We start from the raw sequence: 16,100 nt of genomic DNA, 5'->3' as shown, positions 1-16,100 counted from the left end.
AGCCACTGGTTCCTGCCAGCTCTGGCTCTGTGTGGGCCCAGCTGGAAGAGGTGGATAAGGAGAGAAGGAGTCTCATCGGAAAGAATGAGGTTGAACAAGAGGGGGCCTGACTGCCTTGGCTCTGTCCCCTGGAAGAATCCTGTTGACTTTTAAGCCAGGATAGTTCCCAGTTGCCATTTTCCATCCCTTAAATGGCCAAGGGTCCCATCTGAACATACCCTCCTGGCTCCATCCCATTCTCTGTCCCTGTCCCACCACAGGGCTATGTGTCCTGGCCAATTAGGAACCTTTGTGTGGACTCTGGGAAGTTGGTAGCACTGTGGAAGTTCACGGAAAGATCAGAGGGTGTTCATTGCTAGAGCCTATTTTCCATCTCATAGGAGGCATTCTTCTCTACAATGGAAGAAAGAGGCCCTGCTGGTGGGGACATTCTGAGTAGCATCCTGATAAAAGTGACTCTCATACATCAGGGTCAAGAAAATCCTCATGGTGATAAAATTCTTGCTGCTCTGTGAAAACTGAAAAATATTTGCTAAATAATCTTCATTTCAGGATATTTCAGTATCACCCTTCTTTCAAATAACTAAATACATTAAAACATCTCCCTTCTCTTATCTCAACGCTAATTCCTCACATTATGATCCATTTGCTTTATTCAAGGACATCTGCCTTGTTTCTAGTCCGCTTTATCTGTCTTTATAAAATCTTTCACTGGCTCTGGATCATCTCGCCTTTCCAGACATCTATTTCCTGATTCTTCTCCTAAAAATCTGCAGAGGATAAACCCCTCTTTCTGGAAAACAGTGAGGTTCTCCAGCTCGTGGGTGGTTAGGAATTATCCAGTGATCACATAAAAATACATAGATCTGGGCTCCAGGATAGGGTCTAGAAATTCCTATTTTTCCTGGGTAACCTTCATGATTTTTGAGGTGGTGGTCCACAAACTCTGGAAAGGGGACTCTTGGAAGCACTCACATTGGCCCATCATGATCTGTCAAGCTGAATGTCTGGGAGTTGATTCATTGAAGAAAGTCCGTTCAGCGTGAACCACCAGGGAACCCTCTGAGACTTTGAGACATTCTTTTTTCTTGCACCCAGAATGATCAGTAAGATGGAAACATCTACGACAAGGCAGGAGTGGGCCGCTCTGCGTAATTCACTTCTCACGTGGGCACACGATCTGTGGGGTCAGTGGTAACCAGTTACTGGGCCCAAACCCTGTGGTTTGCATATGTTTGACAGAGGTAGACAAGCATGGATTAGATAACATTTCATGCACAAACGAAGGTAATAAGCCTCATTTCATTCACTGGCAATTTAAAACGTGTATATGCTTTTCTAGAGACGTGACGGAAACGGAAACGGAAAGTGAGTCTTTCTGTTGTTATTTCACTCGATTTTAGACTACATTATCCCCAAAGGAAAGTCCATAGAAGTAAGGGAAATGTCAGCAGAAAGATGGAAATCTACTTTTTTTACACATAAAAAATGAAGTTTTCTTACAGAATGCTCTTCCCCTGGTTTTCGATGTATTAAACAGTCATTACTACAACTAAGGAATGGTAAAAATAAGTCACACTAACAGTGTTCAATTAAAAGATAGGCACCAGCAGAGCACATGAAAACACTGCTTTACACTGCTACAAAGCACCCCATTCAATACAATTCTGGATTACATTTTAGACAGAGTGAAATCAACAAGCTGTGGACCTCTGGGTACCAATCAGAAATACCTCTTCCTTTAAGAGCAATTGCACTGACCCACTTACCTGGCATTGTCCATTTGAGCTGAGCTTAGACAAACAGACAAGGACACCACCCAAGGGTGCACATAAACAGGAAGAAGGGTTGGGAACAGAGATTTAAAATTAATTCAGGTAAGCAGGGGTTTTTTAACCTACAGAGATTTTCAGAATCCTCTCCAAAACTATTGAAGTGGGGGGGAGACAATTTTGCATCTCTTGCTGCAATTTCCAGCAAACACTAACTTGATAAAGCACAGATTCCAGCTTTTGGATCTTTTGACAATCTCAATAGGGGTAGAGATCAAGGATTTCCCTACTGGCAATTTGCAAGTGAGGCTCTCAGCTTTTTCTTTCAGAAGAGATGAGGGCAACGGCACGTAAAATTCCTTCCAAAAGAAAACAATAGGTAACTGTATTGAAGAAAGTGTTCCTTTGAGTTTCTGAGAATTAGTGAACTATTTTTCTAGGTATTATTTCTGAAATATTCTTCCTCTCCCCTCTCCTTTTTCAGGCATGTATTTATTTGTATCTTTTTCTTTCTATCTTTTTGGTTTTGTTTGTACTGAGGCTTCAAATACAGAGCCAAGTCTTGTTTATTTCCTGCTATGCAGCTATCCTAAGATCACTAGCCTGTTTTGGAGGGTGTGTGTGTGTGTGTGTGTGTGTGTGTGTTTTAATTTGGAAAGCATCCTGTTCTGTAGTATTTCAAATTTAGAATTCCATTTAGCTGCAAAATGAAAACAGAGAGATAAAGTGCAGTCTTGTGTGTTTCAAGTTCGGATGAATCTCAGCCACATTCCATAGATTATTTTGATTTAGTTTTAACAAAATACCACATTAAATCACTCTAATGAGCTGTTTCTGTTCCCCTCTCAGTACAAGGTCATTAGGTACAAGACAGCATCTTTCTGCACTGTCTTCACTATTTCATGTCCTACATGTCAAAAAAGACTTTGATGGTTTTCCATAGCAGAGAACAGGACACAAGAGTTCCTCCAGGAAGCGGTTTGTACCTAGGCGGGGAATCGATGTTGTCACACGTCCCCAGGACTGGTTCTGGCACACACCAGGTCCTGGGAGGAAGGCCCAGCAACCCTCCTCTGTTACTTGCACAGAAATAAGCTGTCTCATAGACCATCCGACAAGCGTCCCTTCTGCAGGTGATGCTTTCCGGGGATGAAAAGAAAAACCTGAAATTAGCATACACATTTACAATATCTGTCACTAAATGAATTGTGCTTTTTTTTTTTTTTACGGTAACAGCTGTCTTTTTAATTAATGAGAGTTGCAGATATATGATACTCACAAAATATTACACCACACATTCTGTTCACCCCTGGCAGGCCCAGCGCTCCTTTCCATTTTGCGATGGAATAGACAGCAAGGTGAGAGCAAGCAGGTAGCTGAACGTGCCTGGCTTAAAGTTCCATGTGAGACGCTAATTATAGAGGAACAGCTCCTGTTCCGGCTTCCAATTAGGGGTCTGAACAACCTCGTCAGTACTTTGCGCGGTTGTTAGCGTGTCTAATTATTTATCTGCTGCTATAATTTCTGGGAACCCGGTATTCAGGCTCTGGGCAACGCAGAGTCTGTGTTAACGGTGAGCAAAGTTTTCCAATGGAAGGGCGGCCCCAGAGGAGGCCACCTTGGTGGAAGGAGGGCCAGTTCTTCCAGCCAACAATGCCCTGGCACACCTCCAAGCCCCTTTCCTGAAAGGGGACATCACTCACTCATAAGGAACAGAAAAGAATGTTTGCCTTTGCTGCAGGCGTGGTTTTAGGAGAAATGTGCAAATCAGGCATAATCATCCTAACCAAGCCTACTAAGCAAGCCTAACCAAATGTAGGAGCTGCTTTTCTAGGCATCTATCATTTTCTATTTTCTCATCAAAGTCCAAAGGCCTAACAATGACATATTGAGAATAAAGCTGGCAATGATTCACCTTATTAAACAATGTTTTATTGCTGGTTGGTAAGCCTTTACAAAGTCATATCAGTAAAATTTTTACTGTGTAAACATATATTTTAATGTCATACACAGTATATTTATAAGTAGTGTAAATTTTTTTTTAATTTTTCAGATACTCTTTATTTATTTATTTATTTATTTATTTATTTTTGTCTTTTTGCCATTTCTTGGGCCGCTCCTGCGGCATATGGGAGGTTCCCAGGCTAGGGGTCTAATTGGAGCTATAGTCGCCAGCCTACGCCAGAGCCACAGCAACACGGGATCCGAGCCGTGTCTGCGACCTACGCCACAGCTCACGGCAACGCTGGATCGTTAACCCACTGAGCAAGGGCAGGGATCGAACCCGCAACCTCATGGTTCCTAGTCGGATTCGTTAACCACTGCGCCATGACGGGAACTCCCTTTTTTTCTTTTTCAACTGCACCTGAAGCATATAGAAGTTCCCAGGCCAGGGATCGACTCCCAGCAGTGCTGTGTGCTACGACCTAGGCCATAGCTGCAGCAATGCCAGATCCTTAACCCACTGCTCCAGGCCAGGGTTTGAACCTGAGCCTCCACAGCAACCAGAGCCTCTGCAGTCAGATTCTTCACCCACTGTGCCAGCGAGGGAACTCCAACTCTTTCTTAACCATTTGTGTACACTGAGGCATTGGTGAATAGAAGACACATTTGCCATCCGTGATCAAATCTTAAAGGCATTTCTACAAAAATGAAACATTAAGAGTTCGCCCAACGAGATTGCGGCGGAAGGGGGCGGTGGAGATTTACTAACGCACAAAAGTGCTGAGTATCTGTGTAGAAATGGGCTTGTGGGGAAGTTGTTTCCACGTGATTTGCCACGTCTCCCGAGACATCCTCGATTGATGCGATAAGCCCATCATGATATCAGATGATATCACCCGCCCTCTGCACAGAGCCCTTTGCTGTGTTTCCACCTAATCCTTTCAACAAGCCTGGGAGATGGGCATGGATGTTGCTACGTCGCTGATGACTACAGATGAGGGAAGGCAGGCACAAAAAAGGTTTAGGGTTGAACAAAGCCTGTAGGATCCTCAAGCGTGTTCATCACAAGAACGGAGTTAAAGGAACAAGGACTGGGGATGAGCCAGTACGCACCCACTGGGGAATGTGGTGGTAGGAGGCTGTGCAGGCTGCTCTGCAAGAACCCTGGTCTCAGCTTTCCCTCTGAGACCTGAACCCGCAAAGCACACAGCACAGTCAGAACCTAACAGAGCAAAACTCCATCAGTGAGATGGGTGGCTCTCATGTCCCTCGAGAATCAAGAACACCCTTATGAAGCACACTGCTGGGACAGAAGCTATATGAAGCAGGTCCAGAATGGAAGCACAGGGGAGGATAGGTACCTAGGCCAAGTCTGACACAATGCATGGAAGTACTGATCTGGGGAGCAGGCCCCTGTCCCCTGAACTCGGTGGCCACTCTGTTTAACAGGTGTATACTATCATGTAGCCGGGCACTGGAATAGTCAAACTTGGCCCTCCTGTCCTGACAGCCCGCTCCCCAGGCACCTTTCTGATCGTGTGACTTCCCAAGTAGCCTGCCTTTGGGGAGAGAATGTGTCGGTCAGGATGAAGCGAACATCTGGTCTACTTGACAGTTATATTGCTCACTGTAAATTAATGAACTGGCTCTCTGGTTTCCTCTGTCAGTCTCCTGTGAGATGTGTTAACATGAGTCAGTGTCCTTGAACCTGGGACCCTGAAAAATCTGAGCCTGCACATTGGAGCGCCTGACCTGAGCCAGGGCCGATGGAGGACCGCTCTGTAAAGTATCTGAAGGTCTCAGTTAAATTGAAATGTCATCCTTGAAGATCAATACCTAAACAATCATGTCTTTGACCAAAAATTGACCTTAGAGTTTTGAGACAGTGTGATGTAACCCAGAGACACTGGGTCAGCTGTTAGGCTAAGTTAGAGACCTGACAGGAAGTCATAGTTGATACCGTAGACGAGATGACAGGTCAGGACTAGGTGACCACCCAGACCTGGAGGCCTTGACCTGACGTGTGGAGGTGGGAAGTGGGCTGGAGCCTTCTGAATAATTAGACGATCTTGTAAGTACTAAGGGATTAAGAATCAGTCAGGGACACCCCTTGAAAGAACTTTTGAAAGAGGTATGGAGCCTCTTTCCATTTGACATTTTCTTATACCATAATGGTGACCAAGTGACAATAAGGAACTTATCATACAAGAGCAACACACACCCTAGACTCTTTCTCTCCGACTAAGCCACTGTTTGCCTGTAAGAAGAAGAAAAAGTGCAGGCAGAACAGGATTACCTATGGTCCAGGTAGGAACCCTTGGAGTGCGTCAGGTGTCACGCGACAAACCACAGCCCAGGGCCTGGGCACAGTGGGTGCATAGCACCAATCACGTGGATAGTGCACCTTGAAAATCTAAGTGGAGCAGGTCTGTATGGGTCTCTAGGGACTTCCTGATTCAGAGGATTTGCAGCAGAGCCACCGGGATGCGGTAGCACCGGGTAAACACCCCCGGGGGTGCAATTCAAGGACACCCTGATGCAAAAAAAAGACAGCCCTTGGAAATGTGCTAAGAGGTGGCCCACGGCCGAAGAATGGTCCGAACAGCACCTTTCCCATGAACATCTTCTTGAATTACAGAGTAAAACCCACAGGCATGGAAATAAAGGCAATAATGCAGCCTTCCGTTCTTATGGCTCCGTTTCCCATTTTCACATCCATTACCTTCCCTGGATGGAGTCATTCCTATTCTGACAAATCTCAGAAAAAATTGCAACCGTGGTTCTCTCCAACTGCCGGGTAGATAGTTCCCGGTGCTATTTAGCTTACCGCAATCGGGTTACTCGTTCTGAATTGCATACGTTTTCTTCATTAGGAGTAACTCGGGTGAATGATGGCTGCCCTTCAATTTCAGTAAAGTGTGGACCGTTCAGGTTCTAGCCGCATCCCTGCCTCGTTCAGACAGTTGTCTGTTTGGGAGAGCTGAAGTAAATCACATCCGAAGATAATAGCACAGTAGGGGCAGTGCCTGGGGGAGGAGAAAAGAATAATACCTGAGCCATTTCGTGTGCTATTTTCAGGAATAGAATATTTGGAAATTTCAGAGACATTTGATAATTCTAAACAGCTCGTTAAATTACCCTGTTCACTCTGAAAGAGAAAGAACGTCCAAATCTGCATTCATATTGCTGAGGGGGGAAAAGCATTAGGAATAACTCCTGCACAGATTTTTGGCGAGCATCAGGGCCCGTTTTTTTTCTAAAGACATTCTCTCTATTGCCTGCTGCTTGCTGCTTCATAACACTTGACAAATTCACAGTTCTTAAAAGCCCCCATAAATGTTTTGTAAATTGCTCCATTTTATCAGGGAGTTCTCAGAGACTTGTCCCTGATATTCACTCTGTTTTCATTCCCCATTCCTTGTTTATCTTTATTTTTATGCATTTTCCAGCATAAAAAGGCTGTCATTATTAGTATCAGCATTCTCATTATTATTATCATGATGTTAGCCACAGAAAAGATTTACCATCTGCAAGCTGGAAATTCCCACAGTCTTTAAGAGTCTCCTCTCCTCCTGACAAGCTCATAAAAATAAATAAATAAAGCCATCCAAAGAAGCATGTGAAGGCATCTTAAGTTGTTCTGCTGCTTCGGGAAAGATACACAAGCCCTGCTCCACTTTGCCTAAGAATGTTTAAGCTAAACAGGAGCCAGAACGTGACTCCACCACCGATACGGAGAAATTCTTCCAGGCATTCCATTTAGACAGGAGGCGAAATTGAAGGGCATGTGGCTGGAAGAGGCTGCAGGAGGGAGAGGGCGTGATGGAAGATGCCCCAGAGGGGACCAGGGGGAAGAGTGGAGCGGGGAAGTTAGGAAAATTGCACCAGAGACCTAAAATTATAGACCTGCTTGGAATATGAATCCCCACAGCTGCAAGAAGGAGGCCAGCCGATTGAAACTTGTTTGGAATACTTTCCTGGACAAGTTCTATTAAAAATGAGATAGTGTACCGTAAATACAGGATCATGTGTTCAAGCATTTTGTCAGCCCTCCGGCACCTGATTCATTCCCAATAGCACAATCTACTGGATATTATACCGGGACTGTAAGAAACAGCCGGCACATGTTTCCATCACTCAGAATTGCTACCTCTTTAAACACAAGCATGTAAATGAAATATATTCCCCAGGCAAGCCAACCTGGAGCCTGGTACCAAGCACACACTGACGTGCAGCAGTGGGAGTTCAGGTTAACGCCGTGCATCAATTCTGCCCCGTCCAGCATCCACACGAGAACTTAATATCGAAGAGAAGCTGGATCAGCCCAACAGCATCCATATGAAAAGCAAAGGAAATCCAACCCGAAATCAATTTTTCTTGAACAGCTGTTCGTCGATGTTTAATTTCTACCCTGGAAGTCCACTTTTCAGAGATTATCTAATAATTGCAGCAGAGCATGTGCTCGGCAGGAACACATAAATCATATTTCCCTTCTCCGATCCTGCAGCTAGGCGTCACGGTGATCACAAGGAGGACTTCTGATTGCACCTAGACTTTCAGGGGGTTCGGGGGAGCATCAGGAGTAGCCTTCCCCAGACGACACAGAGCGGGGGGCCCCGTTCCCAGCCAATCCCCCATCTTGGTGCCGCCCAGGGAAATCTCGGAGCTGTTCCCTGAACTCCTCATTCATTTCCAGGATGGCCCCATCTGATGCGGGTGGCATTAGCATTAAATCATACCCTAGAGAGAGCAAAACCCTCCTGCCTGGGATGGAATAGATTCCTGGGCTCAGAGAAGATGTGCACTGTGCTGCCCAGAGCAGCAGGACCCTGGGGGCCACTAAGGAAAACAGGTGCCTGGCGGCGGAGGCGGGTTCCCAGCCAAGGGCACCCGGGCTGTAACTGCCATCTAAGGGCAGATGAAATATACTCAGGACCTAAGTCATTTCCTCCCCACCCCCCTCCACCTTTAATTACTCCAAGGACACCTTATGACTTGGAAGGATACACGATGGGGCAACAGAAAATCAGGGGCTGCTTTGTCTGATCTGCCTACTGTTTCCCCTCTCCCAGTAAAATGGAAGGGACTCTGGAGAAGGGATTTTTAACCAGAAAGAAAAAGGGGGAGAATTCCGAGTTGGAGGGTGAGGTGACACTGGATGTGAGAGGACTTGGGGTGGGTCTAGAAAATTGGATGAAGCAAAAGAAAACCAAAGATAACCAGGAAGTTGGGCTGGAGGGTAAGGAGATTCACAGCTCACCTACTTTGCAGGTGGCCTTAGAACAGACCTCGGGTCCACTGTACACAGAAGACACAGAACACGCATGCAGTATAGGCGTGTGTGTGTCTAGTCCCTCATGGGGAGGCTTAATCTTTAGGGCCATCACTCCTAGTGTTTTTTCCTCCTCAAGCCCCTGAGACCCCTGCCCTCTGGCTGTCAGAGAGCTCCCACCAGGGAGGTGGCATCAGGCAGGACCCCAAGCCACAATCACAAGGCGCCCGGCTGTCACTGGACCTGGTTCATATCCTGTGCGAGTCCCTGGGACACTGAGCAGAGTTATTACCAGGTTGTAAATCCATGACTTTAACATTTACAAAGCACAGGGAACCACTAAAACCCAACGCTGTCTCAGAAAATGACACTGATGAAACTGTTTGGAAACGGCCTCATTTCCTGGGAAGTCGCCCGAGAGTGGGTTTCTCACAGTCCGAGGGGACAGCTTCCTCTCGATGGCCCAGCAAGTCCAGGAGGAAGGACAGCCCGAGCCCAGTGAGCCTTTCTTGAAACCCAGCTACCACCTGCAGTGGCTTGAATGGCAGCCCCCAGAGACCATCCGGGTCCTGACCCCCAGAACTTGTACGTGGGGAAAAGGGCTGTTATTCGGAAAAGGAGTTCCTCCCAACCCCTGCCCCCCAGCCCCCCAGCCTCCCAAACCACTGATATGCTTTCAGTCTCTATAGATTTACCTATCCTGGATACTTCACATAAATGGAATCCTACAATATTTATATGACTGTCTTCTCAGAATGTTTTCAAGGTTCGTTCACATTGAAGCCTGTATCAGCAGTCCCGTCCTTCCTACGGCTGAACAATTCCACTGTGTGGAGGAAACAGCCATCATCAGCTGTTAGAGGACATGCGGATTGTCCCTTTTGATGCTTGAGCCCCATTTGGCTACTTGGGGTAGCACTGCTCTGAACACTCATGTACACTCACCTGTCTGAGTCCCTGGGTTCCATCCTTAGAATATATTCCTAGGCATGGAAGTGCCAGCTCCATACGGTACTTCCATGTTGAACTTGGTGGGGAATCAATCTCCAAATGGATTTCCACAGTGGCGGCCCCATTTTCCATTCCCCCCAGCAAAGAATAAGGATTCCAAATTCCCCACATCCTGGCCAACACTTGTTATTTTCTGCTCATTACTATTATTGTGCTGTTGCTGTTGTTATCACCCTAGTGAGTATGAAGGAATTTTGCTGTGGCTGTGACCTGCCTTTCTCTAATGACTAAGAATGTTGAGTATCTATACAGGTGCTTGTTGGCCATTTGCATTTCTTCTTCAGAGAAAAAGTATCCTGAGCCCTTTGGGGTTTTTGTTTTTGTTAATGTAATTTGTCTTTTTTCTGCCCTTTATGTGTAAGACTCTTTCCTAAACTACCTTCTTTCTTTGGTTTTTCCATTAAAGTCAAATTGGATCTTCTAGCCCAGAACTTTCATTCAATATTTGACCTATTATTTTCAAATAATTATCACCTATTTTCCCGGGAGATCCTAAAGCAGCATAAAATGTGCAGGCCCTAGAGCACGTTCACCACATGCCCCTCAAATCTGTTGTTCTGGTTTCCTATTTCTCATAAAGTTGCCAAACCCTCCCAGTTTCCAAGATTTAAGCTAGGAGACTTACCTCTGACCACAGGCTTTGCTCCCAACAAGGGCCAGGATTCAAGTTCTCTGCCCTAACCTGAGTTCATCCCATTCTCTCTCACCGTTTCTTTTGCAGACATCTCAAAACACAAATCCTCACTAATATTGTTCTGGAAAGTTACAGCACTTTCCTATCAGCTGTAGTAAGCTGTTATAATTCAGCCTCAGTGAAGCCTGTCTTGCGGTGTCTGCCCACAGATTTTGCCATGTAGTATGCATCTCATCAAGACATGGGGTCTGCCTCACTGCCCCCTGTAGAGGCTGCCCCTGTCACGTGGTCTGATACAGGGGGAGGCTGTGATGTTTTCAGAGCTAAGTCCAGAAAATTTCCTTCCACTCTCACCCCTTAAAACACCCCTGAGACTCCCATGCAGCACAGGTGGTCCAGCTCCTGGAGGAGAAGACACTGTGGGAAGGAGAACAGGGAGCCCAGTCCACAGCTGGGACCCATGTGTAACCACGGGGGAAGCTTCCTATACCCTCCAGGCCACATTGTCTCAAGAAGACTGTCGTCATGGGAGTTCCCATCGTGGCGCAGTGGTTAACGAATCCAACTAGGAACCATGAGGTTGCGGGTGTGGTCCGATCTGGCATTGCCGTGAGCTGTGGTGTAGGTTGCAGACTTGGCTCAGATCCAGCGTTGCTGTGGCTCTGGCGTAGGCCGGTGGCTACAGCTCCAATTCGACCCCTAGCCTGGGAACCTCCATATGCCGCAGGAGCGGCCCAAAGAAATAGCAAAAAGACAAAAAAAAAAGACTGTCGTCATGACCCCCTCACAACATGCAGCACACCCCTTCAAAGCCAGCAGGAAATCCTGTCCCACCTGCCCAGATAGAGCCTCATACGATGTAATCTAACTGAGGGAGTGACATCCCAACAGCTTGGCCATACTGTCCTGGCTTGAACCAAGTCAGTCATCACCCCACTCCAGATGGGTGTTACAAGGGAACAGCCATCTCAGGCATCACCTTGGGTGTTCCCACCAAAGGAGGAAATAGAACAAATGGTAATGATAACCGCAGGGGGAACAAAATTGATAAGCGTTTTTGTTGAGAGGCAAGAAAGCATAAATCACGAGGAATGAATTTTAGTATAAAAATTCATAGATCATTCAATTATTTCAAACTCCATTCCAAACCACTAATCCTCCAAATTATGGTCCTGAGCTACAATGGTATTCACACGCTGACACTGAGTCCCACCCTGAGACATTTGCACTAAGTTAACAATTCAATAGAAGAGCTGCCTGCCCAGATAAAGCTTTTAGTGAACTGAGAAGGTCCAGACACAGCTTTCTTGCCAGGCCCCCCAGCAAGGATAGGCCATCCTGCTTGCAGGATGTTGCCTCAGATCTGGTGACAATGCCGGGGCCTGCTTCTAGGAGGAGATGGACCTTGATTAGCCTTGACAGATGGAAAAATTGTGTAGAGAGGAGAGGAAAAGTCATCCAGGTCAGAACATCTAACACGTGTTAGGCATAGATGTTAGGATCTACAAAGGCAGAGACCCTCTGGCTGCAATGAAGGGTACTTGGTGGCAAAAATTAGCTAGGTTATATGTAACCCATACATCCCAGACTCCTGCACTTCCAGGATTTATATTTCCCTTTATTTTATAAGTAACAGTAATTAACTCACTATACCCGACACCAAGGTCACTTGGTTGTTTGAAATCAACCTTCAGGTCCCATGAAGGGCCCCAGAGAAACTTTCCAGGCAGGATTCAATCCCAGCCTGCCCTGTTATTTTTTTTCTTTTGTCTTTTTTTTTTTTTTTTTTTTTTTTTAGGGCTATACCCATGGCATATGGAGGTTCCCAGTCTAGGGGTCAAATTGGAGCTGTAGCCATTGGCCTTACGCCACAGCCACAGCAATGCTGGATCCAAGCCACATCTGCAACCTACACTACAGCTCATGGCAATGCCAGATCCTGAACCCACTAAGAGGGGCCAGGGATGGAACCTGCATCCTCATGGATACTAGTCAGCTTCCCTGTTATTTTTCTCACATAAATATTTATTCATCCATCTCTTCTTTCATTCAGTCAGTCAGAAATTCCTAAAGAACTCTGTTGTGAAAAGTCCTGAGATGCTAACAGACAAGGAGAAGACGGCCTGGAGTATGATCTAAGTGGACCACCTAGAAAAGCCAGCACAACCCTGCAAGGCCAAGTCCACTCCCTTTCTTCATGGACACACCAGCAGATGATCATCTCCTAAAACTGTTTCATCAAAATGCAATGTCTAACAGAGCTGGATTAAGCCATTGGGAAATATTCTATTGAAATACAATCCAATCTCCTTGTGCCATAAATCCATGCAAAGGATGTTTAATTACCTACTTATTATACTCGGATCCCAAAAGTGAGAAAGAGAATGGACATGAGGGAGTGGCCTAGGGAAAGGTATACAGATCAACCACTAATATTCTAGAGGTGATACATTTAAAGAGAAATTAGGGCTGCATTTAAAAAACAAAGAAAGAAAAATAAACCAATCCCAGCAACAACCCCAGGATGCCCAGTTCTACACCAAACAGGGCCCTGATTTGGGGCTCAGGCTGTGTGCTGGGGAGACAGGCAGAAGCTGAGATGCTGGAACTCCCAGCCCCAAGGCCAGGCTCCTTGGAGGCAAATTCTGTCCATTTCATCCGGTCACTCTGGATGCTAGTGACTCGTAATGATATATACATAACCAGGTGCTGCCCTTAACTAGGTATCATCCTGCCTCTATTGCTCAAATAAATCTAAACGGCGCCTTAAAGGCAGAGAGACACAGCTGCGGTAACATTGACCGAGGACCTGGCTATTAAGCTGTCCAAGGCTCTAGAATCCGTGAGATGTTTGACAGCACAGGGACAAATATGTATGAGAAACGCTGCTTAATCCAGGTTTCAAGGGCAGAATTTGAAACCACACTTCTGCACCAGGCAGGTCGGATCCCTGGAAGGATGCTGTTGTAAAGAACTGCCGAGCCCACACCACAAGGAACACCCCTGCCCTTCCTTAGTCCACCAAGCACCCTCGGGGAATGTATCTCATAAGACAGAAGGCACACAGCTCTGAGAAGGAGAAAGTTAAAAAATAAAAATTAAAACATTTTCAAAGGAGTAATCAGATGAACCCATTGGTCTCCATTCCACTATTTGAGAAAACTGGAGCTCTCCCACTCTGGGAATATCTGCTTATTACTGACAGCACAAGGCAGTCAGAAGGAAGGGTCTTCACCCTGGACCCCAACACCTCTGTGATCCTTACACACACACACTCTGACCTCTGTTCACACAGTCTGAGATGATCCTGCCCCAAAAGAAAGACTCAAAATGTAGCCATTGGGAGTTCCTATTGTGGCTCAGCGGTAACGAACCTGACTAGTACCCATGAGGACTTGGGTTCTATCCCTGGCCTCATTCAGGGGGTTAAGGATCCAGTGTTGCTGTGAACAGTGGTGTAGGTCGCAGTCACGGCTCGGATCCTGAATTGTTGTGGCTGTGGTGTAGGCCAGCAGCTGCAGCTCCGATTCGGCCCCTAGCCTGGGAACCTCCATATGCCACAAAAAGACAAAAAAAAAAAATGTAGCTGTTGTCCAGCCTAAACTCAAAGGCATAATGCGTCTTGGTAAATGTGTAAAGCATGAGGTGAGCAACAGCACATATCTTCCTTTACCTTACTTCTTTTTCCTCCCAAGCCAACTTTTTAAGAGTCTTGGCTTTTTCCAAGTTTCTGTTTGGCCCAAGATTTGGCATAACCACTTCCTAATGGGTGTTTCCAATAGGATGGGCTCTCCAGGCAGTAACACAGACTGCATTTCTCCATCTCCTGGAGGCAGTTATGCCCCCATTTTTGGGCAAGCCATCCCGAAAGCGAAGATGTAGTCACGTTTTTAAATGTTTCCATGGAGGACAAGCGCCCAGGGGGACCTGGAGAAGGAGACCCAGGTCGACGTGCTGCCCTCCTGGGACTCTGGGCATTGCCACATGGTCCCGTGTTTCTGCTCCTGCGCATCAATTAGAAACTTCACTTTCTCATCCCCTAATCTTCCGGCAAACAGGCAAAGTGACACGCTGGTAATGAGCTGTTTTTCAAAGTCAGAATTCAAAGGGGTCTTGAGGAGATGATGTCTGCAAAGCAAGATGGGAAATGTTGACAAGCGCCTTACCACGGGGATGTCAGGGGAGCTCTGACAGTCCCATATCGGGGTGAGATCGGCTTGTAGTGTGTCTGCATATTTGCAAAGGGTTTAATATTTCCCTGTAACTGCAATTCCCCTTCACTTTGGTTCCAAGAGCATCCTAGACCTGGAGGATACGTATGGAAAGAGGAGGGAGACACCACCCTGCCTGGACAGAGGGGTGATGGGCATGGGCAGGGGTTCAAGGTGGTAGGAGGTCCGGACCACCTGCCAAGAGAATGCCCTGGTTGAGTCCAACATGGGGAGTCACAGCCTCCTGGGATACAGTGGATGTGGGCACCATCCATCCTGAAGGTCCAGCCACCAGCAGCACCATGACCTGGGATGGAGAGGGAGGAGGGTGAGCCTCCAGCGCTTCTTGTCTCCTTGTGCTGTGGGAGTGACAGCCACAGGGGAATCCCTTCATGGAATTTGTCCCCAGATCACCTGATTCTGGGTGCTTCAGCATATAAAATTCTCTGGGTCAAAATGACATAGCAGCACGAGAAAAATAAGTCTGATAATAAATTTAAAGTATGTTTTTGCTTTTTCTTTCTCCCCTTTCCCTCCCCCACCCCCCCACCCCTGCCACTGATCTACAGGTGGGCTGAGGATTTCTCAGGGAAGTCACCTTGGCTGGGGTGCTGCCAGCCATCCAATGTGGCCCTGGCTGCCAGGCATACTCATGCTCCACCCCCCACCCCCAGCCTCCGTCACCAGGGACCAAGCAGCTTTGAGAGCCTGGTGCCCAGTGCTGGGCTGCCCGTGGCTGATAATGGTGAGTGATGATGGCAGCCCAGCAGGGCCGGCTGCAGCCAAGGCTGGTAGCAGTGCCGGGCCATCACGCTGCCATGCAGGAAACCCATGCTGACAGGAGACTGACGGCTTCTGATCCTGCAGCCAACAGCTGGACCCAGGCAGCAGGAGGCAGGATTTCAGGGCGGGCCTGCCACAGGCCTCTCCATCCCAGTGGCTCTGTTGACAGCTGGCGCCACTTCCCTGGCAGCCAGTGCAGTGGCAGAAGCAGCTAGAGAAAAGGAGCATGAAGGATCCCACCGCATCTTGGGGGCCAGCAGGAGAGGCCTGCACAAGCAGACCCGGGGCAGGTCTCCTAAAGTTTTGTTCCCTCCCCCAGCTTGCTAGGATCCTCAGGAAGGTTCAGTGGAGACACTATTGATCTGTGAGAAGTAAGCTGATTTCAGAAGAAAAGCTCTCTGGATGCCCTATTCACTCGCAGGCTCCACAGCAGCCTTTGGTCAGCATCACTGCTGCTTTTCCAGCACCTGGTT

Source organism: Phacochoerus africanus, chromosome 2 (assembly GCF_016906955.1).
Source record: "Phacochoerus africanus isolate WHEZ1 chromosome 2, ROS_Pafr_v1, whole genome shotgun sequence".
Lineage (NCBI taxonomy): Eukaryota > Metazoa > Chordata > Mammalia > Artiodactyla > Suidae > Phacochoerus > Phacochoerus africanus.
This window is presented reverse-complemented; position numbering follows the sequence as displayed.